We start from the raw sequence: 25,907 nt of genomic DNA, 5'->3' as shown, positions 1-25,907 counted from the left end.
ACTAATAGTGTTTGGACAGGATATTATGTCTGCATCTTGTACCATGAATAACTACTATGAAGACAACAATATACAATGCATTAATTATTTTTTCTTACTAAACTTTGTTTTAATAGGTCTCAAAATTCTGCAACAGATTTTTGATCAAGTTGTTTCCATTAAAAAGCATTGATTTTTAAAAACTAATAACTTCAAAACTGCCACACACACACAAAATATGGTCCACGAAACATTCTTCTTTTTGTGACAGGGAAATGGCTCAGTGGAATAAGCACTTGTGCAAGTGCAAGTGCAAGGGCTTGAGTTCAATCCCTGGTTCTTTAAAAAAACATTCTCCTTTCTTTCTGAAGGTTTTATGATGCATTGTTATCATTTACCAGTCTTTCACTATTAAGCTGAAATGACCAATTGGAAGAAACAGTTCTGAGAATGGTCTTCCAACACTGATTAGGACTGGGGGGGCAGGTGTCAGGGATAATATTCATTTAGCCTTCTGAGCTTTCTGGGCAGACTTGGTGACCTTACCAGCTCCAGCAGCCTTCTTGTCCACAGCTTTGATGAACTATCTGAACTATCCACATGAACTATCTGTCTCATATCATGAACAGCAAAATGACCCAGAAGTGGGTAGTCAGAAAAGCTCTCGACACACATAGGCTTGCCTGGAACCATGTCAACAATAGCAGCCTCACCACATTTCAAAAACTTGGGCCCATCTTCCAGCTTCTTACCAGAGTGGCAATCAATCTTTTCTTTCAGCTCAGCGAACTTGCAAGCAATGTGAACTTTGTGACAATCCAGTACAGGGGCATAGCCAGCACTGATCTGGCCAGGATGGTTCAGGATAATCACCTGAGCAGTGAAACCAGCTGCTTCCACTGGTGCGTTGTTTTTGCTGTCACTGGCAACACTGCCACACCGGACATCTCTGACAGACATGTTCTTGACGTTGAAGCCCACATTGTCCCCAGGAAGAGATTCACTCAAATCGTCATGGTGCATTTCAACAGACTTGACTTCAACTGTGACATTGACTGGAACAAAGGTGACCACCATGCCAACTTTAAGAACACCAGTCTCCACTCGGCCCACAGGGACAGTGCCAATATCACTGATTTTGTAGACATTCTGGAGGGGCAGCCGCAAAGGCTTGTCAGTGGGACAAGTGGGTGGGAGGATGCAATCCAAAGCTTCAAACAGTGTGCTTCCACTGGCATTGCCATCCTTACAAGTGACCTTCCATTCTTTGAATCAAGGCATGTTAGCACTTGGCTCCAGCCTGTTGTCACCATTCCAACCAGAAATTGGCACAAAAGCTACGGTGTCAGTATTGTAGCCAATTTTCTTAATGTAGGCACTGACTTCCTTAACAATTTCCTCATATCTCTTCTGGCTGTAGGGTGGCTCTGTGGAATCCATTTATTAACTCCAACAATTTGTTGTTTCACACCCAGTGTGTAAGCCAGAAGGGCATACTCACGGGTCTGCCCGTTCATGGAGATACCAGCTTTAAATTCACCAACATCAGCAGCAACAATCAGGACAGCACAGTCAGCCTGAGATGTGCCTGTAATCATGTTTTTGATGAAGTCTCTGTGTCCAGGGGCATCGATGATGGTCACATAACACTTGCTAGTCTTAAATTTCCACAGGAGATGTCAATGGTGGTACCACTCTCACGCTCGGCTTTCAGCTTGCCAACATCCAGGCATACTTGAAGGAACCCTTCCCCATCTCAGCGGCCTCCTTCTCAAATTTTTCAATGGTTCTTTTGTCAATGCCACCACATTTGTAGATCAGGTGGCCAGTGGTGGTGAACTTGCCGGAGTCCACATGTCCAATGATGATGATATTAATGTGAGTGTTTTCCTTTCCCAAGTTGGCTTGGATTTAGTGGTGACTTTCACTAGACCTGTGCTCTCATGGCACACCCATTGCAAAAAAAGTGTATTAATTATTATAACTGTCCTACTAACCTGTTTTGAAACTATCTCATTGCTATTTGTTTCTCAATAAAATTAATTCTAAAAAAGAAGTGAGCCATCAAATAGAAAAATAATGAATTTTATTCTTATCTTTTCAGTTAAGCTTTGGGTTGCTTTCTCCTATCATGCTGTACCAGCATAAGATTGACCTCAAGGCACTGGAAAATATGTGCAACACTGACAGACACCCAGTAAATGGAGAGTAAATCCACAGTGAGATAGGATTTCACACACAGCATACTGGCTAAAATGAAAAAAGAAAAAATGCTAAGTCTAAGTTTCAGCCATTGCATGAGGAATCATGATTTCATACATTGTCCATGGGACTATCTGATGCTTTAATTTCCTTGAAAAGTTTTTATTTTTTTATGAAATCCACTTACTATTTACCAAAAGTCACTCTTTAAAGAATTAATCCTTCTGAAAAAAGACATATTCACACAGAATCTTGTCATTCTATTCAAAATATCTAAAATCAAGAAATCAACCAAATATCCATATTCCAGTAAATATGCAGAAGAAACTAATTAGCGATAAACACAACAACATAATTCAGTCTCAAAGGCATTTTGTCAAGGGAAGGGAGACATCTCCAAAAACTTGGGGTTCTAGGCCATAGCAACATTAAGCATATCACTGATACCCATGGCCAGCGTAGGTGAGCATTAGCTATATAAAGGCATATGGGAGTGTTTAGGAAAGATGAAGCTATGCTCTATGTTGTTAGCACACTAAATTACACTTTTAAAGAAGAGTATTTTATTGTGCTAAACTACAGTTTTATTAATTCTGTTGATAAAGTACATATATAATTGCTCATTTGATATTTCTAAGGAAATACCAGCTTTTTATCAGAGGCCTCAACTTCTAAAAACATTTTATTTGTACTCTTCTCAATACATCGGGTTCAAATTTGCTGTATGCCAGACAGATATATTGGAACTACTCCTCCCTGTATTCCTGGGAGCAGGTCACTGGCCGGTGAAAGCTTACCAAGGAGAATGACATAGAGCAGGGCAACGATTCCATGAACACACAAGGCTTAACATGACAGTAAAACCTGAGCTTTTGCTATGCTTCTCATATTAAACTTTCTTGAATTGTTCATTCACTTTTCTTTCCATTTTTGCAGTGGTAATATATTCTATTAACCTATTCTCTTGTTTGCTAGCCCTCTCTTCTGGGGATTTCAATCAGTTATTAAAAGCCATATTGAGCTCTTCATTTCAATGACTTATTTTTTATTTCTATAATTCTCATTTTTTTCTGTGAAAACAAAGTTCTAATTCTCTAGTTAATTATTTAAATACCTTCTTAAGTACATTTGAATTAGTTCAAAGTTCATGCCTGCTCATTCAAACAATTAGTTCTTTCATATGGCTGTTTAAAATATGAACGTATACAAATTACCCAAAAGCAAGGAAATAGACTATTGGTTGGCTGTGGTCAAGGGTGGGTTGAGGGAATGAATTATAAAGATGCTTGGAATAACACTATAAGGAGAAAACATCCTGCATTTTGATAGTGTTGGTGCTCATACAGTTTTATAGATTTTTCTATTTGTCTTGTAAAATCATCTAATCTTTAATTATTAATCTAATCTTGGCTCTTGTGAGTGAAATACAACTAAGCTATTCATTAACCTACCATGTGCCAGGTTTTTTGCTTGGAATTTGAAGAAATGAACCCTGATGGGACTTTCTATTATGCAGAATTCTTCAGGTTTTCAAATTTTCTCACACAAAGAATGTTATGTTCTCTGCATCTGTGTGTTCAAATTATATACTTTTAAAAGTTAATTTAAATGCCACAGCCTTGGTGAATTCTTCATGTGCTTGGGATTGGCTCAGTCTGCAGTCTCTCACTAACTTACATGTCCCTCTAATGGTGTTGGTATAATCTGGTGTGCATTATTAATAAAATATCTCATCTGAATACATGTCACATTCTTTAATTAAAAGGATATTGTCTTACTAAGCTCTAACTAAGCCATGTGTATACTCCAGGGAGGTGTTAGAAAAGACAGAAAAACGTTGGCATAGTATTCAATGTGTGTTTATTAAATGGTCACATAATTTGTTATTGTAATATTTATAAAATCATGGTCTATCTTTGAATATTTTCTCCTAAATTCACTAGACCCTCTACTTCCTTCTAATTATTGAATTTCTATCAGTGACAATCCTGCCATATATAATTCCAGCTTCTTCTACTGACTTCTATGATATTCTATGCTCACAAACCAGATTATCAAATTTATTAAGGATTATACATTAAATAAGAGTAATTAAGGTCTTAGAATGTAATGACTTTTTATACATTAATACATCGTTTCAAAGTTAGGCTTTAAATCTAATTGTCTAGAAGGACTATTTTGTCAGCATCTCCATTTGGGAGCAGCATTTTGAAGCATAGACAATAGTTTCCAAAAATCTGACTTCCCTAACAACAGGGTATTGCCTTGCTAGAAAAAAAAAATCAATCCTGTTATAGAGAATAGCCATTCAAACACTGAATATGTGTCTTTTCTGACAAATGAATTCTGGTGTTCAGGACTCAGAATCAGACAGCTGTCACAGCACCACTGAGGATTCCTCTAAATTGCGGCAGATGGTGCTACTTATTTGGCCATCTAATGCTATTCTAAAGTATCAGTTGGCCAACTGCTTGGTGGAGGTATGAAAATAGAAGATTTATTCAGAGCCAGAGGATACAAGCACAAATGTTTTGGGATATAGAGAGTTTAAACTGATATAGAAAGATTGTCTCCAACAAACTGCCAGACCAGATCCATTAGAGGGTGTGGTTATAAAACCCCATCTCTCAGATAAAAGCATTCATGGAAAACACAACTTCTCTGGCCAACTGTTCTCTAATCTCTTCCTTGCCCTCTCCCCCTGAAGACACGCATGTAGCCACAGGCATATGTACACATGCACACCCATAACAAATGTATTCCCACATATATAGTTAATAGTCTACAATTTGAATTTAATACCACTTAGGAACCAGCTGGGTCACCTGCGGCTGGCCTGTGGAGATATGCACAGCATGTGTTGATAGTCTACATTAGAAATAAGAGACTTTCTCAACTTCTATTTAAGGCAGCAGCTGCCAACCTGTGTAGCTCTCATCAGTGCACAGCAAACTGGGCTTTCTGGATCACAGTGATATTTAGTACACTGGCCAGGACGTTGACTGTTTTCATAGCAGCTATGGGTTCTTTCTCACAGAACGAAATCTACTTAACTCTCTGCTTGCACAGCCCAGAATATAAGGTTTTAAAATATTCTTAATTATAATATATATTACTATTTACCTATGTAATTTAATATTTAGAGTCAAGAAACTCTTACGATGTATACAGTGACCTTCTTACTTTCAAACAATGAATTCATTTAATCATTGAAAATTTTAATTGGTGTACTACACTTCTAAAAAATAAAAAGAGGTTACTTAGACAGTGAAAGATACACAGGAACCTTGGAGTTTGTTTCTAGGCACCGATCTTGGAAACCAGCATATATATGTAGTGCATCAATTGGAAGCACCAACAAAGAAATAAAAATTATATCCATCAATAAACCTAAATAAATCAACAAAACCACTTTGCATGGCTCATTAATGTTAGATCCTTGTGAAGAAAAGCAAAAGCCTTTAAAACAGAAAAATAGCTAACAATGGAGAGGAAGAAAACCCCAAACTGATCAAGATCAAAGAAACTGGAAATTAGAGCACAAATAAGCTTTTACAAATTCATGAGGAGAAAAGAGCTATTTAAAGAAGACCAAGGAAGAAAGTTAAGTATGTGGATTGAGCGCAGAATAGGTGCAGAGTGTCCACGGTCATGCCACGCAGAGACTGAGGAATAATAATGAAGTAGAAACAGAAGAGATTTAGGCAGTGTAAATGGTTTTCTTCATATGGGAGAAAATTTTAGCAATGCTTTGTTTACGAAATTATCATGGCAAAGGTTCTAAATCCTCAAAACGCTTGTGAGAAAAATTAGAGGCAAAAATACCTTTCATAGCTGTAGAAAACAGCAAAAATAGCAATATCCTCAGCTGTCCACATTTCCAAAGCAGTCCTAGGGCTCAGGCCATTGCTTCATCAGACTCTCTTTATTCCAGCTTAACTTTGCTTCCCCTTGAGATTAATAGCTCAAATTGTTTAAATCCAATTGTTTTTCATGGGAAGTCTGCTGCTCATTTACTGTGTGGCTTGTTTGACAACCACCCATCACTTCTCCTTTGCTTCTGTCGTATTTATCCAACTCACATAGAATTAGGCTTGATGCCAAATTTTCTATTTAATTTCTGGTTTCCATGTATATTTAAAACTGACACGATACGTCTGTTACGTTCCATTCCACAGTATCTGGGAGAAACACTGTAAATGCAGAACTGCCAATGGTAAGATCACACTATACTCAGAGGTAATTAATAAACTAGATTTTATTTATTAATGGTCAGTGGGATGGTTAATATTTATTCCTATCTAAGAGTTATTTGCTGCTTTAAGCCATTTGCAGACATTAATTTAACCTTATAGCAATACTATCAATAGCATCATTTTACTGATGAGGAAATTTAAAAGGAGGTTAAATAATATGTCTACTAATATAGCAAAAAAATAAGTGGGGTTAGGATATGAAACAGAGAACTTTAGGGTTAGAGATTACTCTCTTGATCATCATGTTTTCTGATTGCTCTCTCTTTTTTTTTTAAGGAACTGGGGATTGAACTCAGCCCCTTGCACTTGCCAGGCAAGCGCTTATTCTACTGAGCTATCTCCCTGGCCCCTGATCTCTTCTTGAAAAAATTAAAGAAAATATTATGGTTCTATTATAAAACATGTAAATTACCGCAGCAAATTATAATTTTCTGAGAGCATCAATAAAATTTTATTATAATTATATTTTTGTATGCATGTTGAGATAGTAAGTTCTAAGGAGGCTGACAGACTGGAGAGTCTGCAGTTATTCTGACCTACACTGAATAGAACAAAAGAATCTGTAACAACAAGTTCAGGCTGGATAGCTTTGCAAATGTTGAAGGAATTGAATTGATTGTCTATTTTTTAAGTACCTTCTTTCGCTCTATTACTGTTTAAAGCTTTGAAACAAGGCAAATGTCTACAGACGTGAACATCTTTCAATTACTTCACATAATGTTGTAGTAGCCTGATGTTCATAGCAAAGGGATGGATAGAATGTGCTACATACAGTGAAAGCAATGTTTTATTTAGTGCAGGGGGTTCCAGTGAAACTCTGCAATAAACTTAAGAAAACTCAAACTAGTCAAACTAATTAATTAAATTATAACTCGTCGTATAAAGACTTTGATGCAATTATAATTCCTTTAGAAGAAAGTCTTCAAAATAGAGCAGGTTGTAAGGGTAAGTAGACATAAACAAGTGTGAATTTTACAAGATGCCATCACATTTTAACTTATTTCTTTCCTGTAAAAAGATATCCTTGCTTAGGCAGAGTGCAGTGGCTGGGTTTGGATCCTGGGGTGCCATACCAGCCCCACCTCTGGGACACACTGAGACAGTGCTTGAGATGATGTGGTGGCACACACCTGTAATCCCAGTTCTTAGGAGGGGTTACAGTAGAATCACTACAATCGAATCTACATAGTAAGACCCTGTAGCCCCTGTACCAAATACATTTTTTTTTAAAAAAAGATACCTTAACCGAGTCTCTCCGTATGTCCTGGAATTATTCTAGGTAGTCATCTCATGAAGGAAAAATTTTCTAGGATTGATATTAAAAACATTTTAAAATCAGGAACAAATTTGACACGAGTGAGGATTTCTAAGTTCATATTAGATGATATTGTGAAAAACATATTTTCATACGTTTGCCTGGATCTCTGAGCAAAAACTGAGAGTAACCTGGGTTAAAGAATGACTGAATAACAATGATAAAAAGGAAAGCTCTAGAAAAATACAGCACTTTATTTACCAGAAGTTCTGAGCTTATATTTAAGTAATAAAAAAAGATAAGATCTGGAACTATTCCTTTACAAAAGGTAGTTGCAAACACCTAGGGATTTCCTTCATTTCTTCTTGGAAAAAAATAGAAGGAAGCAACATTTTATTTCCCTCTCTCAGGGAGAGAAGTTCTTATACAAGAACTTCTTATATAATTTAGACCTCATTATATAAGATCTAAACTCTACGACTTTGAAGTTCCTGCCATAGTGTGAACATTTTCTTTTCCACATGTAAGTGGCATCTGTCCTCATTGTATTTCCCTTAAGGGACAAAACAATATGAGTGGCAAGACTGCTGTGTAAGTAAATGATTCTCCTATCTCTGATATGATCATACTCACAATTAGAAAAGATATTAAGGGCTGGTGAGATGGCTCAGTGGTCTAAAGCACCTACTTGGAACAAGCTAAGCTAAGCAAAAGCACAGCGACCACGGTTCAATCCCCAGCACCACATGCCAGCCAACCCCGCCCCCTGGTGGGCTGAGCTGGCCACACACACACACACACACACACACACACAAAATAAATAAATAAATTTTAAAAAAAAGAAAAGATATTAAAAACTGATTGCTTATATTACAAATAAAAATGTTTCAAGGTTGAACTAACTACTACTGTGTTTGCATATGCTAATGATTCCTAGAACAAATAATTCCAAGATTTGTTTGAGCAGGATGCTAATGAGCATGGCACAAGTAAAGGATTGCATTATTAAATAATCTTGAGAAATACAGCATGTCACATCTTTCTCTAGGATACATAGAAATTAGATTCTGCAAATTCCTATAATAAAGAAAGATGTTTAATCTTGACTTAGTGCTCCCTGATCAGCACTGCCATTGTGGACTGACCTCAGAGCATTTTCTTATCATCTAAATGTGTCAGAAGCGCATCCTGAAGTTCATGCCATATTCCTGGGTGCATTTTCTGTCTAAATGTTCTGGGAGAGTTCCTAGTTAGTGTTGTCTTTCCTCCTATTATCCTTCCTCTCTTGGAAGAGCTCACTCCATTGGCATTCTAAAATGCAACTGCTCTTCACAAAGAGCAATGATATTCAAACTGACAGCACATTAAACTCACTCAGACAGCTTTAAAATACCAGTGTCTGTGTCCCAAAGCAAGCTAATTAAAAGAAAACCTCTGAGAAGGAGACTAGGTGATTCTAACCTTTAGCTGGGTTTAAGAATCGCTGACATAGAGCAGTGAGGCTCATACATTAATGGATGCGGGCATCGCCCACATACAGACGTACAGATCTACGGCAGATCTTGGGCAACACAGACTTATTCGTTGTATCTGATGCAACATCTCAGTGACCTTAGTGATACAGACTGAACCTAACATTATATCTGCTGTATATCAGCTCACCGAGAAACCCATCTTCTAACAAAAGGGAGACATTACTAGTTTCCTCCCAACTCTATTTTCTTAAGTAAGGAATTTTAAATCATTTTAAAATTCTGAAAGGAATATTTTGATCCACTTTGGTAAACTATGGATGGGGACAGGTAGTATACTCTATAGCAGTTGGGTGCAGAGATCTTCCTGACAATTTGAAAATTTGGCTTCTCGAGGCAAGATACAGAAAAGTTAGACATGCAAAACCATGAATTTATTTCAAAAGCCTTGGCCAAGCTTCTAAGTTTGGTAATGGTTGAATAGATCTTAGCAGATGCACCACCTTACTTAATAGCTATAAACTCCGGACAGAGTATGGAAAATAGCTAGCAAAAGCACTGAAGAGAAGACACAACGCCCAGGTATTTGTCAGCATCACTACTAGCACGCAGAAAGTTTCTTGTTATCTAATGACTTCCATCCAAATCATTCCACATGGGCATTTAACAGGACTAAAACTAGAGAGAGATCCCAACATAGTTAGAAACCAAAAGATGAATCCTGAAATCCATGATAACTAAAAAGTGAAACCAGAAACACTAGAAAGAAGACAGTAGCACAAGTCCTAAGTTCTGTAAACAGCTCCACTCAAGGCTCTAGTCTTCTCCTGAGCCACAGGACCAAGAATCAGCTTTAAGAATCCTAATTAAAGTAAAAATAACAAACAAGCAAAAACTGACCTATGAATTGAAAACTTTAAATTTAAGTTCCCTTTGTACGAATGTCAACATCCAAATTCTGTGTAACACATGATTTACAATAGCTATTCCATGGTCCAAAATTGCATGTTATATAAAAGCCAAAAATATATGATCAATTTTCTAGGGAAAAAATTCAAAAGATCTAACCTCAAGATATTCCAGTAATTTGAATTACCAGTTAAGGGCAATTATGTAACTAGTTTGAATAAGCTCAATAAAGAAAAATATGTTCATAATACTTGAAAAAAATAGGAAATTCCAGCAAAAAATATAAATACTAAAAAAATGAAGTTTCTAAAAGTAAAATAAAAATGCAATGTCTAATATTTTAAAATATGTATACTACATAGGAGAATGGAAATTACCTGAGAGAGTTTATAGACTCAAATACTCACCACTGAAAAGTTAATGAAAAGAAATACTAGAGAAAAACACTTTGGAAACTATAGTACCTCAAGAGTCCATGGGACAATAGAAAAAGGTGTAAAGTACATGTAAGAAAAGCACTGGAGAAGGAAAAATTACTTAGGGCCAGCAAAATAGCTCAGCAAATTAAAACACTTGCAAGCAGGCACAGGGTCCAGGAGTTTGATCCCTGAGCCTGCGGTGCCAAATGTTAGACACGGAATATAGGAGTGGCACTCCACTAAGAGTCTCGAACAAAATGTGAGGGGCATATTAATCATCTTAGCATCAAGTCTGACTCTGACTTCGCACAAATGCTTCTCCCAAACACAGCGTCATGTGGCACAGCACGTGTCCTCCTCTGCTCTGCTTCCCCAGCCACACCAGCACCCTCACCTCTCTAGTGAGGGTTCCATTTGTATAATATATCTGCACATTTAAAATCACATACACTGTGACAGATAGTTACACACAAAGATATTTATTGGAGCTTTATTTTTGCATATACTTTAGAAATAATATTAGTGGCAGAATTATAAGCATAATTAAATTACACTGAAATGGTTACCAAATAAAAATTGTAAGCACAAAAATCATACTTCAGAGACTTTGAAAATTTATATGGAAATGCTTAACATAAACAATGCTTTCTATTAACATTGTTAGAATTATTATTAAAGGAGAAAAATGTTGGCTATAAAATGCCAAAATGCCCCTGAATTGTGGAATTATTATTTTGCTTTATTTTGATTCCTTCTGCTTCTTGGAAAAACCTAAATTTTTCACAAGGAACATGCATATTTTACAATTAAGGGGAAGGAGGAGGAGACAGAGATAAAGGAGTAAGATAGAGAAAAATGAATATGGCTCTTGAAAAAACCTAAGACTACCTAAGGCGATAGATCACATCTAAGATAATGACTCAGAGCTGAGAAGTTGGAGAAAGTTTAATGGGGGACTGGTAATTCCATAACTGGGAGCCTGAGGCAAGCGGCTTGCGAGTTCCTGCCCAGTCTAGGCAACTTAGTGACTTAGCAGTACCTTGTCTCCAAACAAATAATAACAAGAGACTGAAGATGTAGCTCAAGTCAGCGAGACTGGATTGAATCCCAAATATGAGAAAGAGAAGGGGCAAGTGTCAAAATCCACACTATGCAGTCACTAATCCAAGAGTCAGGATACTTAGGATTTAGGGAAATCAAAAAACCTGGCAGTAACACACCAGAGGAATAAAAGCAAAGAACAGCAAATAGGCAGAGCCATCAACCAGGCACAAAACAGCATATGTGACCTAACACTGGAGTGGAAAATCAGAAGCCAGGAAAGAGTAAAAGCGCTCAGGGGCAGGTACCGCGAGGGCGGGTGGGGTCCCTGGCCAAAAAGCTTCACAGGAGAAACAAATCTGGCAGCACAGATACAAATCTAAGAGAGTGGGCAGCTCAGAATCTAAAAAGGAAAGAAGTAAGTTAACCAACCCAGCAATAAATAAATAAAGATGGAGCGTGGATTTTGGTAACCTCTTATGTAACTGATTGTAGTGAGGAAAGAGGAGAGGAGAAAGACAAAGGGAAGCGGAGCGAGAGAGTTAGAAGAGGAAGAAGAGGAGGAGAAGGAAGCTTCAAAAGAACAGAGAGAAAGGAGAGCGAGAGCGAGAGCAAGAGCATTTTCTAAAATCCCCCCTGAAAGCTAGAATTGAAAAAAAAAAAGACTGTTCACAGAAATACAGAAACCAGAGCTCTGAAATTTCACAGACAATCTACAATTTAGGTTATTGACAGGAGGGTGAGCTCTCATTTTAGAAAAATGACGTTAAACCTGTGTTGAGAACTATTAGTTCTTGTTAAAGAACTGTCTTTTATGACAGCATGTGATCACTATAAACATTGTTTACTTTGAAGTCTTGTTTTGATGCGTCAATGTTAAATCTGTTTACATAATTTTCTATTTAATCTGTTTTTATGTTTACCTTATTTGTATATGTTTAAGAATATTTATATTATTTGCAATTTTTTAACTAAAAATGACTTCAATAAAGGAAAAAATATGTTAAGCTTGAGAATACATGTCTTTAAAATACATCATAAATATAATGCTTATATTAGGCAAGCTATTGTTTCCTTTCTCAGAAGAACAGTCTATGTTCTGCTTCTACAATGACAATAGATGCAGGCATTTGTTATATTTTTCACAGTACTTCCATTATTTAAAATACCTGCGTTCATTTTCCTGCTAGCATTCCATCTGAGTCGTATTACACGTTAGAACTTGCTGACATCATTTTGATCTATTACAAATGTCAGCCACAGGTTTATCCTGTGGAAGGCTCACAATTACACAATTTGAAATGTACAATCTATTATTCACCCATAGCTAATGCAAAGTAACTGGAAGCTCTATAGATTTCCCTAAGTCTGCATAGCTATTAACATATACAAAGAGGTCTCCTGCTACCAGCAATGTGCTGTGAAATACCTGGCAGTATTAATAAGAGAATAAAGTTCTAGTACAGTTTCTCTCAATTTGGAGTTTATCTCAATCAAATGTATTATTATTATATTCAGTTCATTTAAAATTAACCACATCTTCTGTTCGAATATTCCCGAAATTGACCTAACACATCTGCAGAGATAATAAGATTAAGGTGAATAAAGTGATGAATAGTGTAACATGGCCTAATTATATACCACACTCCCATTCACCTTAATTTGAGAAAGAGCAAAAACTGGATGGAATTCAAAAGGCAGCAGATTGAAAATGGATAAAAGACTTTTTTATGTGGTGCATAATCAGCTTTCAGAATTCACTGCTGCAGGATATTTCTCAAGCTAAAATTTAGTAAAGTTTCAAGATAAGGATAAGAATGGCATCTGTGGATACACTGGCTGGAAGTGAATTTATGGAAGCTATCAATCCTCATGCTGGTAGCCATAAAATCATCACCAGCTGGTGCTGGGATGACAACCCTCCCCTTGGTATCCCACTGCACAATTGGCCAGATGCATGATGTGCTGTTGTTGTTGTACAAAGACAAAAGAACCCAGAGAGCCTTAGGCATTAGCTTTTGCTAAAAGGAAGATTGAACACATGATGGAAACTTTCAAGCAAGCTATAGCCTGTGTTCCTGCATCTCCCTCCTCTATCTTTTTCTGATCAAATGTTATTTCCCCTATTATGATAAAACACAATGATTCCTCCTTTCCACAGAGTTTATTCAATGTTATCACTGAATGAGTGGACTCTTCATTGATTAGAAATGCAAGTAATCTCTGCTGTAAATAACCAGACTGACTTTCACTTAAAAGATGGCAGGTCGCAAATGTCCTCCTATTACAGTGATAACAATGACCATGGCAGAGATTTGGGGCTGTTTATTAATGGACAACACAGCAGGTCTATTTGTTGGCATGGCCCCTGACACTTCGAGTCCTTTAATTCCATCTGACAGATTCGGGCCATGCTCCAGATCTCACAAAAGAGGTAAGGGAGAGTATTGATCCTCCTGTTATTGTTGGTGATCCTCCTGTTAGTGTTGGAGATTTATTGTTCCATCCCTTTAGCAAATTTAAACACACACACACACACACACACAAACACCCACCACTAAGGTCGCAGCTGCTAGATGGCACAGTAATGAGTGATTATATTCTTATCTCTGCTAAGCTCTATAAGTAACTTTTCTTGTGGCTTCATGACAGTCCTGCAGATTTAAGCCAAATAAATAATAGCTTTCCATGTTAAGGTCAAAGAGTTCTTAAATATGCTAATAAATATTTGCTTAAAATAGAACCTCACACATATCCAAAGCTTGCAAAGAGATGAAATTTATAAAGCTACAAACTGACTTTTTAATCATCCTACAATCTAAAACCAATTGTGATGTGAGAGGGTAAATAATATAGAAAGTGTAGATCATCCATCTGTAAACCATGAGCTGCTTCCCAGCCTTCACATCACCAGGGAGATCACAGCCGTTAAATGCTACTGCTTTCAGACCCTCTGTTGATTTCTGTATGTTGCTGTTACACGAAGTCTTCTTTCTTTTTTAATTACTTTCTCGAAATTTGTGTTTTCATTGTTTTATAGTGTTTAAAGCATTCTTGACCTTCAGAACATGATAGCAGTAATTTAGGTCTTTGTGGCATAATCTGCTCCTGTGGCCCTAACCAAATATCACAGACAGCATAGTCCAAACTACAAGTGTTTCTCTCCTCATGGTTCTTGGGCAGAGAGCCTGGAAGAGTTGGTGACGGGTTGGCTTCTGGTGAAGTCTGGATTCGGACTGGCAGGAGGTGGCTTCTTGTCATCCTCATGTGGCCCTGACTCGATCTGTGTGCATGTGATAAGATGAGCATCTCACGAAGATATTAATCTAACTGAGGGATTACTGCCTCATTCCTATTATTGCATTTAACCTCAGTCAGGGCCTTAAAGGCTGTGTCTTCAAATACAGGCACATCGAGCACTGAGACTTTAACATGTAATTTTGGGAAAACACAATTTAGTCCCTGATCGTAATTCTGTTTATTCAGTTTAGCCCTGCCTATCTAAAAAATCTAATTTCCTTTTGAAGTAAATGATATGATATGTAATAAATGCTAACTCTTTATAAATTAAAATAAAACAGCATTCAAAGGAAGTTCAGAACCAAGGAATTTTAAAAATGCTCTTAGAATGAAGCATTTGTCAGAATAACCTACTAAAATGATTGTATAATCATGGAGCAAGAATGGCATAAGGATTTCAATTATCCATTTGTTTAAAATATCTATATCATATCAATCTTTCATCATTCTATAGGGATCATGATGGTGCCCTTTGGGAAAATCTGACAAAGCTGCAGTCAGTTTCAAAGAGCCCTTATTTTGTTAACAGCTACGCTCTGACTGTAACACTAAAGATGGCACCTTGAGCACATAAGAGGAGAAACAAGGAAGGTGGATTCTGAAAAGAAGTTGCCATTAGGGAAAAGGAAATAACGCAGCACATATTTTCTGTTCTGATGCCCTTAGCTCGGTGAAGATATGTGATAGAAAAACCAGCATCATCCTGTGTCGCAAGGAATCGGGGAATGGACCAGCAAGCAAAGATATCGGAGAACAGCAGGGAATCATGGAAAGAGGACATTCAAAGCAAGGAACCTCCAACTAGTGACTATAAAGCCTTTTCCAATCTTGAGAACTGATCTTGGGACTGTGTATTATGAAGAAAACTATCAGTGATCCTCGTCACAAAAAGTAACTGAACAGGTTCTACTCCGTGGTCTGAACTCAGCCAAGTCAACTGCCTGCAAAAACAATCGTATCAACACAGTTCCAAGTAACTGAATGGTGCCCAGCATTGACATGAAGTCACATTTATGGTCTGCAAGGTGCCACCCAAATCATGTTACATGTTTAAAACTCAGCCAGATTAAAGAGAAAAGAAAATCAGCAGGGTTCCACTCTGAGACAATCAAAGTTGGCATTATCGGACAGTGAAGAAGCAGTTGATATAAATATGTATAATGAGATAAAGGAAAATACACTTGTAGTAAATTAAGAAGGCAGGAAATAGCAACAAAGGACAAAATACATAACAGGATCCAGACACATATATTTTAGAATAGAAAGCACAATTATTAGAAATACAAATCTTACTAGTTGGTTTTAATAGAATTGAGACGAAAGAGAAAAAAGCCAATGAACCTGAAATACAGTGAATTCAACCAGTAGAACTAATCCAATGGGAAGAAAGTAGAAAATGAATTTATAGTAAAATAAAATAAAAGTAAGTAGATACACAATGACCTGACTGGATTGTAAGATTTAACATAAAAGTGTACAGTCCCAGAAGAAAAGGATAATTAAGGGAACCAAAAGATATCTAAAAACATAATAGCTGAGAAGTCATAAACTCAGTGAAGTACAGATATGAGAAGCTCAGGAAATCTCAAGCAAAACAAACAAAAAAAATATTGTTAAAGTGTGTTTGTCCCATGGCCACTCTGATAACTGCTTTGGCCATAACAGTGTACAATGTAGTGCTATTGTCATTCTCTTATCATTTTGTGATGGGATTTTGTTTTATTTCTCATAAACTACAAATGATAACAAAATATCTTAAGAGTTGGAAAACATATATACATTTATAGAAAAAATGGTTTAACTTATCATCAGAAATGGTTGAGGGCAAATGAAGTGAAAAAAAATTCTTACTTTCTTAGATAAAAAAGACAAATGCAGAATTCCATATACAGCCAAAATACCTATCACAATGAAATAGAATGAACTATAATATATAAAAAGAGCCAGGAGAATTAATCACCAGTATATCTACAGTAGAAACTATTTAAAAGGAAAGCCTTCCTGCTGAAAGTATATTAAAGTAGGGAAAATAATATATTTTTGTAAAAAATACATCTGTTTTATTAGAAATTTCACTTATAGCTATCATATTTTTATGTATATGTGTATATATATTTGCACAGATGCACAAAACCATATATACAAGAATGCTGCAGCATTATTAATAACAGAAAAATATCAATAGCCATGTTTACATTATTCATAAAAAACAATATTATATGGCAGAAAATTTAAAAGGTAAACATTTTGTATCAGCACAGATATATCTCATAATTACAATGTTGCTCGTGGTACATTCCTGTAATCCCAGCATTTGGGAGGCTAACGCAGAAAAAGTGCTGCAAGTTTGAGGCCAACCTGGGCTATAAAGTGAGTTCAAGATCAGCCTAAACTGCATGGTGAAACCCTGTCTCAAGAAGACCAAAAAAAAGTACTCACTTTGGCAGCACATGCACTAAACAAAGCATAATATTAAACAGAAAAGAAATTCCATTTATATAAAAAATTAAAATATGTCTAGCAAAATATATATTGTGTATTATGTAAGAGACCATTTAGCTGCAACAAATCACTGAGAATTGCATGAAATTTTAATAACATATTAACTTTAGTATACTGGATTTTATTGGAAGGAGGATGATGCAATCAGAGAAAGATAGGTGTGACAGGGAGAAGAGTCAGGAGACTATAACAGTGGTCCAAGCCAAATGACACTGCTGGGACTACAGAATTATAGAGCTGAGATCTGAACCACATTTAAAAAATTAATCAGTGCTTGATCCTAATCCATTAGCTAGGGATCCCTTAATGACTAAGTGTGTTTATTATGAGGTATCTTAACTAAAATTAATTTCTCTCATTGCAAGGCAAAGGAAGTATATATCTTCAAAGCTACATACTAGCATATACCTGTCATGAACTTCTATCTCTAAACGGTATATAAAAATATTTATGCCATGGTAACAAAAAGCCACAATGAGAAAAGATATTGATACAAATGACTGGATGGAGGCCTAACTCTTCTTTTTTTTTTTTTTTTTTTTTTGTACATGGTCTCACTATGCAGCTTGGGTCCTTAGTAATCCTCCTGTTTTCAGCCTCCCCAGCTCTTGGATTACAGCCCACACCACCACGCCCAGACTCTGTTGCCCACTCAGCATGCCCAGGGGAGGGGCCAGCATGGCATGTGATACCAGGAATGGAACCCTAGTCCCTATGCTTGCTTAAGCAGGCACTTAGTCTGCTGAGCTATCTCGCTGGCCCTTGGAAGCTTAACTAAATATATGGGTCGCACAAATGTAACACTAACATTTTCTAAAATTCTTACTTCTCTAATATGGAACACTGAGATGTAAGGCTTCATTAATACCTTCTGTAACCTCAATATATGGGGATATCGCTCCCTTTAGCATTTCATTTCTAATAGCATATTTTGTATCTGAAAAATTGTCTTGATTTTAGTCCCTAACCATGATTCTCAGCACATATTTCAATGTGATGCCAGAGATTTCAGAATGTTTCAGCCATGTCAACACAAAACCTTGCATAGATAGACAGATGATAGATAGATAGATAGATGATAGATAGATAGATAGATAGATAGATAGATAGATAGATGATAGATAGATAGATGATAGATAGATGATAGATACATAGATAGATGATAGATAGATAGATAGATAGATAGATAGATAGATAGATGATAGATAGATAGACAGATCGATAGATAGCAAACTTTTGTACAAAGCTTTCAAACTTCTTGTATAAACTTTCTTCCTTTCCTAGAAATGTGAATCAGGGGAAAAACTACTTCTGAATTTACTGGAGATAAAATATAAAAGAAATTTTCTTAAACTCATTTTTTCCACTAAAAATAGTTATGATAATTAATTATTCAGATTTCTCACTTGCCTTTGAATAAGTTGATTTTCCAGTAGAAAAAAAGGAAGCCAGAAACACAAACTCTATAAATGTAATTGGTGGTCCAAAATAAACTTGAAAAGTTTGAGTTTATTCACATCCTCACCCTTTGTGGGTCAAAATTGAACAAGCTGATAATTATTTTAATGGAATGTTTACTATTGAGAATAAAAATATTTTGAAAATTATAAAGCACACCCAGAATACAAAGGCTGAAAACACACCCCACAGTGGTCATTCAATAAACTTAAATGGAGGAAGTGGATGTTATGTTTTAGGACCCTAATGGGTGAATAGAGGTGAGTATCCAAATCAACAAAATTACATGTATAAAAACAAGCAGGTGGCTAAAAAATGAGCCAAGCTGAAGTCTACTGAGAAGCAGCCAAAAGTAAAATCTCAATAGGATAGATATAGATGGACACATATAAAGTAAAAAATAAAAATGTATTTGGAAAAATGACATTTTTCTTTTAAAACATACATAGGGTTATAAAAATTTGAAAAAAAAAAAGTGAAAACTCAAGAAATATCTAACCACTGGCCCCACCTCCAGGCAAGCTGAGCAGTCCGCTAAGATCGGACTGGTGGCGCATGCTGGTAATCCCAGTGCTAGGGAGGCTGTTACCAGGAGGATCACTACATGTCCAAGCTGTGGGGTGAGACCCTGTGCTAAACACATTTTTTAAAAAATCTAAACTAGAACAAGAGGAGCCAGGTAGAGAGCTCAGTACAATAAGCGCTTGCCTGGCAAGTGCAGGGTCCTGAGTTCAATCCCCGGTACTGAAAAAAAAAAAAGAGAGAGAGAACTTTAAAAATTTTCTATTTGTAGTACTAGAAGAAATAAATAGAAAGATTAAGGATGAAATAAAAAATAGCACTGGTCTATGTTTTTCACTCGCTGACAATGGTTTTCATGCAGTTGTTTCGGATGTGCTTGGCATGGAACCCAAGGCTTTGCACACTTTAGTAAGTGCTCTACCACTGAGCTCTCCACCTGGTCCATACTGACTGATTTTGAAATTTCAGTTTTTATGTTTTATTTGTACACATTTTCATTGTATCATGATTGTATTCCTTGTGGAGAGTTGGTGCATATAAATAGCATTGCTATTGTTTTCAATCTTATTTTCCTCCTTTTCCTCCCCCCTTCCTCCAACTCTTGACCACCTTCCCATATGACAAAAATCTATCTCCATACTTTCTATTATCTATCTTTGACTTTTCTCTTTATTTCTATTTTGGTGTACGTGTTTAAACTGGAGTGTGTGAATTGTCTCACTTACCATTATGGTCTCAAGATGTATTTAGTTTCTTACAAATGACTCAGCTGAATCACTCTTTATGGGACAGAAAATTTTTGTCACATACAAATACATTTTCTTTATGCAATCATCTGTTAATGGACATATAAGCCACTTCCAAGATTTACCTATTACGAATTGTACTGCTATAAACATGAGTATACATGTTTCAATGTAAAATATCTTTTACACTCTAGGGAGAATACCTAGAAGGGGAATAGCTTGGTTAAATAGAATCTCTATTTTTAGTTTTTGGAGGGATCTCCATACTGATTTCCATGCCAGTGGCACCACTTTACATTTCCTTACTCATACAGTCTACAAATAATGTAGAAGAGCTTCTTTCTTTCACAAAACATTACTAGCATTTGTTATCTCAATTTCTTGGTAATAGACATGAAGCCTTGAATCATGGCAAGCAAGATTAAATAAGGAAGGAAGGAAAAAAAGAAGGAAGGAAGGAAAGAAATAGGGAAGGTGGTATAGATACCACAATAAAATGAGAATATTAAGAGAAACAGCAGAGAAATTAAATTCCCTAGACAGAACTTAAAAAGCTTACTGTGCTTAGGATCTCTCAGCTCCAGATTTACTCTTCATTGCTTGCTATGCAAAAGCCTAGGTAGGCCCTTTAAATATTTCCTTTGCCAGTCATATTGATGCTAACCTTTGTCCAGTAAGAAATAATGGAGGGCAACAGCAGAATGTAGAGATCCTCCTTCCTGAGTCAGTGCACTTTCTCACGAGGCTTCTGCAGGATATGCCCAGCTACAACCATCCAGTTTGCTTCCTGAGAAAACATTGTTTGCAGAAATTCCAGTGAGCCTGGATCTCAGCCTCCATAGAGCAGTGTGGTCAGGTTTTCCAATGGCCAACTATCTGGAGTAACCAGAAGCCCGCTGGTTCCTTCCATCCCTATGGGGTTGTATAAAATTAGATAAAAATCCACATGACCAATATACTTCTGACAACAACTGTAGAATTTGAGAACCCAAAGACCTCCCTCACTTCTTCCATCACTTGGTAGTTCAGAGGTTTCCAGAAGCAAATTCAGTTTTATAATTCACTAGAATGACTCACAGAACTCATTGCAAGCTTTTATATCTGTGGCTGTGCTTTCCTCCATGCTGAATGAACCTCATATGAGGTAAAATTGAAAGACACAATGAATGTTTAAATTTTAAAATGTTTACAGTGAAAGATACATTACCAGTAACCTCTTTCAGTACTCTCTCTCACTTAAAACACACTTATACCATGGTTCTTCCTACTTTCTGAAGCAGTTCTGAAAGTCCTCTTTTGTGGTGTCTAGTTGTACTGTTGTGGCTGCCTTAATGTTCTTAAAATGTTTACTTTTGAAATATTTACTTTTCATGATCATTTTTACTGTGGGAAGGAGCCAAAAGTTGCTTGCTGATAGATTCAGTAAAAAACAGTTGAGGAGGTCACAATATAATGTTCTTATTTGACAAAAATTATCATAAATGCTTGATCAATGAGGTCTGATCAAAATAAATATTGAATGATTAAATTATTAAAATGAAAGATGCATTGTCATTAATCTCCCTCAGCCTACTCAAAATGCCACCCCTTGCTTTGAGCGCACTTATCCTATTGTTGGCCATGTGCCTTTTACTATGTTATTTTTTAAAATTTAAGCATTCACCATATTTTTCACTTTCATTTTGATACTATGTAATTTACCATATTTCAGAAATGCAAGTAATGATTTGCATTGCTATGCAGTCAAAAATATAATTAGTTTATAGAGTACAGGAAATCATATAAGAAATAAAGGAGAAAATTTATTTACTTTTATTAAGTTTATTGGAACAATTTAGGTATACATAATGATCATACTCATCATAGGGAATTTGTACCTGTATATGATGTATCCTAGTTCCTTTTTTCCCAGTCTCATTCCCTTCCTTCAATTTTTCTTCTTCTCCTTTTTACAAAGCCTTGTTTGCATTGTATCTTTCACTTAGTTTTTTTCTTTTCTCTCTCCTCCCTCCCCTATTCCCTTTTCCTTTGAACCACTTTTTCCCATTGCATAATTCTTCCTATGTACTCTGGTCCTTATTCTCACTCCAGAGAAGTAACGTGATGTGTGTACATGTCTGACCTATTTATTTCAATCACCAGTGTAGTCTCTAAGTGCATCCATTGGCCTAGAAATGTCTCAAGTTATCCTTACTTATGGCAGAGTAGTACTTGTTGTATATAAAAAGCACATGTTTTTAATCCATTCCTTGTTTGATTGGGCATTTGAGTTGTTTCCAAGTTTTAACTAGACAAACTGTGCTGCTATAAACATGGGTGTGCATCTCTGTGTTATGATGTGTTTAATTCTTTCAGTAAGATACCCAGAAGGGAGAGGTCAAGTGGACCTCTAATCCTAGTTTTTTGAGAAATCTTCACAATGCTTTCCTCAGTGGTTGCACCAATCTGCCCTTCAATCAGCAGTGGAAAAGGGTTTCTTTTTCCTCACCCCTGCCATTATTCATTATTGGTTGACTTCTTAATAATAGCCATTCTTTCTTGGGTGAGATAGAATATAAACATTATTTTAATTTGCATCTCTCAAATGACAAAGTGGTATCATATTTTTCAGTTAGTACTCATGCAAATGTTCTATTCCTCATCATGATATTACAACATGAATCTTTCAGTAGGTGATAAGTCATGAGGATGGAGCCTTCATAAATGAGATAATTTCCCTTGTGTGAGAGACTCCAGCAATCTCTTACCCTTCCCACAGACTGGAAGTGGACCTTCACCAGACACTGAATCTACTAGAACCTTGATTTTGATTTTTTTTTAGCCTCTAGAACAGTAAAGACTAAATTTGTGATGTTTATAAGTCACCATGGAATTCTGTAATAGCAGCTTTCTCAGACTAAAAAATATACAATAGCAGTTTAAAAAAAGAAAGAAAATACAAACTAAAATCAGCCAAGGTGTAGAGATGAATGGAGAAGAGTCCAGGTCCAGGTCCAGTTTCCAGTACATTTTCCAGTTGACTTCTCAAGAGGAGTCATGCTGTATTAACTTCTCATAGCAATGCTGTATTAAAGTGTGATATAAGTGTTGATAACCAAGAAAGTTCACTCCAGCATTGGTGTCCAGAAATTCCACTGGGAATCATTCATACAGACATGGTGGCTGACGAGCTGTGTGACTGACCTAGTCCTCCAAGGACTAAACTAAGTAACATGGCTCAAAGACCCCACCACAAATCACATTATTAGACTATCAAATATGCTAAACAACCATATTTTATCAGTCAGAGATTCCCAAGTTCTCAATATATCTCAAAAGTCAGACCTCTCCATGGCAAGGTTAAATCTTGCTATACATAAAATAGTTTGATAGTACAATGCCCCAATGACATGACTCTCTCTGAACAACTTCCTCCCCTGTACCACAAAAATGTGACTTTCAACCAAGTTACCATGTATCTCCATGAAAACTTCTCTGTCTTTCAATAAGCCATAAAAATGTCCTTGTGGGAAGAGAAAGCATTTCCTGAGTATTTGCCTCAGTCTAGTATCAATAACTATAGCAATAACCACTGCTGCTACTTAAAATTCCTATGCATTTTACATCCCTCTATTTCTCACCAACTTAGTGGTGGAGAACCTATGTATTTATTGCCATTTGTATTCCTTAATCTTAAAAGTGTCTATTTCAGATGCCCATTTTTATTGGATTCTTAAATTTGGAGGTCTTATTTTTTTTACTTCTTTATATACTCCACATATTAGTCCTTTGTCTGTAGAGTAGCTAGCAATTTTTTTTTTCATTCTGCAGGTTGTCTCTTCACTCTCTTGGTCATTTCCTTTCCAGTACACAAGCTTTTGAGATAATCTTATTTGTTGACCTTGGTATTATTTCTTGTGCAACTGGGGTTTTATTCAGAAAATCATTGCCTATACCTATGTCTTCCAGCAGATTATTCTGTTCTAATGTTTAGATCTCTGATACTTTTTTTTTTTTTTTGCAGAACCAGGGATTCAACTCAAGCCCTTGAGCTTCCCAAGGAAGCACTTACTTCACTGAGCCATCTCCCTGGCGATCTCTGACACATTTTTATTTCATTTTAGTACATGATAAAAAATATGGGACTAGCTTCAACTTTCAACATGTGGGTAGCCAGATTTGCTAGGACCAATTGCTAAAGAGGCTATCTGCCCTCCAGGGAAGGGATTTGGCAACTGTGTCAGAGATAAATTAGTTGAGTGTGCTGCAGTTGTTTCTATATCTTGTATTGTATTCTAATGATCCATAAGCCTTGGCTTTTTTCCCAATTCTATGGAAGGGGCATTTTTCTCTCTCTTTTTTTTTTCCTTTGATTGGTTGTTTGTTTTTATCATGGTAGCTTTGTACTACATCAATCTGCAATTGTGATGTTCCCTGCCTTGGTCTTGTTGCCCGAAACTGCTTTGGCTATTTTTCTGGTTCCATATGAATTTTAGGATTGATTTTACCAGTTTTGTAAAATTATTGCCATTTTAATTTTTATTGAATTCAATCTACATAATGGTTTTGCAAGTATGGCTATTTTGACTGCATTGGTTTTGCCTATCCAAGAACAGGAGATATTCTTTCCAATCTCTGATAGTCTCTTCATTCTCCTTCTCCTAATACTATAGTTTTCATTATAGAGGTCTTTCATTTCCTTGATTAGATTAATTCCTAGATATTTTATTTTTTGATGGTATTGTTTCCCTAATTTCCCTCTTAAGGAGTTTGTTAATGGTGTATAGGAATACTAGTGATTTTTGAGTGTTTCTGAGTTTTCACTGTTCTACTCCACCAAATTTGGATGTCAGGTCTATGAGTCTATGGGTGGAGTTTCTGGGAATTTTCTGTGTAGAGGATCATATCCTCAAAAAATAATGATAACTTACCTTCTTTGTTTCCTTTTCATATTCCTTTTATTTCTTTCTCTTGTAAAATTGTTCTGCCTAATGTTTCCAGAACTATATTGAACAGGAGTAATGATAGTGGGAATGTTTACCTTGTTCCTGATTTTAAAGCAAACCTTTCAGTTTTTGACCACTAATATGAATTTTGGTAGAATCTGTTGTGATTTCACCATTTTAATTTCTAATTGCACACATTTAGGTCTTTTCTTTCCTTCTTTTGGTAAGATTGGCTATGGGCTTTTCTATTTTGTTTAATCTTTCAAAGAACCAACTCTCTGATTCATTGATTTTTTTTGTATTTTCTTTAGTCTCAATTTCATTAATCCCTGCCTTGATCTTTCTAATTTCCTTTGACATATTACCTTTTGATTTGGATTATATTGGATTGTTTTCCTATGTCTTTGAAGTGCATCATTAGGTTATTTACTCAAACTCCTTCTGTCCTTTTGATGTGGGAGATCACTTCCCTCAAAGTACTGCTTTCATTGTGTCCCATAGGTTCCAGTATATCATACTGGTAATGTCATTTGATTGTAGAAACTATCTAATTTCTTCTTTAATTTCATTTGTGACTCATTGGTTACTCAAGATAGTGTCATTTAATTTCCTTCCGTTTGGATAGTTTCCATGATGTTTTTTGCCATCAATTTCTACTTTTAGTGCAGTGTGCAATATACATGAGATAATATCATTTTGCATTTGCTTGTAGATTTCATTGGCTAATATGTGCTCTGCTTTGGAGACAGTCAGATATGCTGCTTAGAAGAATGTGTATTCTGTTGTTGGATGGCATAAGCTGTAGATATCTCAAGTACATTTGTTCAAGGACTTCTTTCAATTTTGATGTGTGTTTCAAGTTGTTAACATCAGTTAAAATTTTAAAATTTATATCATAGCTATACATACATGCATTTTCCA

The 25,907-nt window shown here is 36.2% G+C and overlaps 1 pseudogene; it reads right to left on the bottom strand.

Annotated features, from left to right (window-relative positions):
- Positions 1–438: 438 nt before the first annotated feature.
- Positions 439–25,907, bottom strand: part of LOC101578156 — a 26,929-nt pseudogene continuing 1,460 nt past the window's right edge.

Source organism: Octodon degus, unplaced genomic scaffold (genome assembly GCF_000260255.1).
Source record: "Octodon degus isolate 3935 unplaced genomic scaffold, OctDeg1.0 scaffold00110, whole genome shotgun sequence".
Classification (NCBI taxonomy): Eukaryota; Metazoa; Chordata; class Mammalia; order Rodentia; family Octodontidae; genus Octodon; species Octodon degus.
The sequence above is the reverse complement of the archived record's forward strand: the minus strand, read 5'-3'. Positions and strand labels throughout refer to the sequence as shown.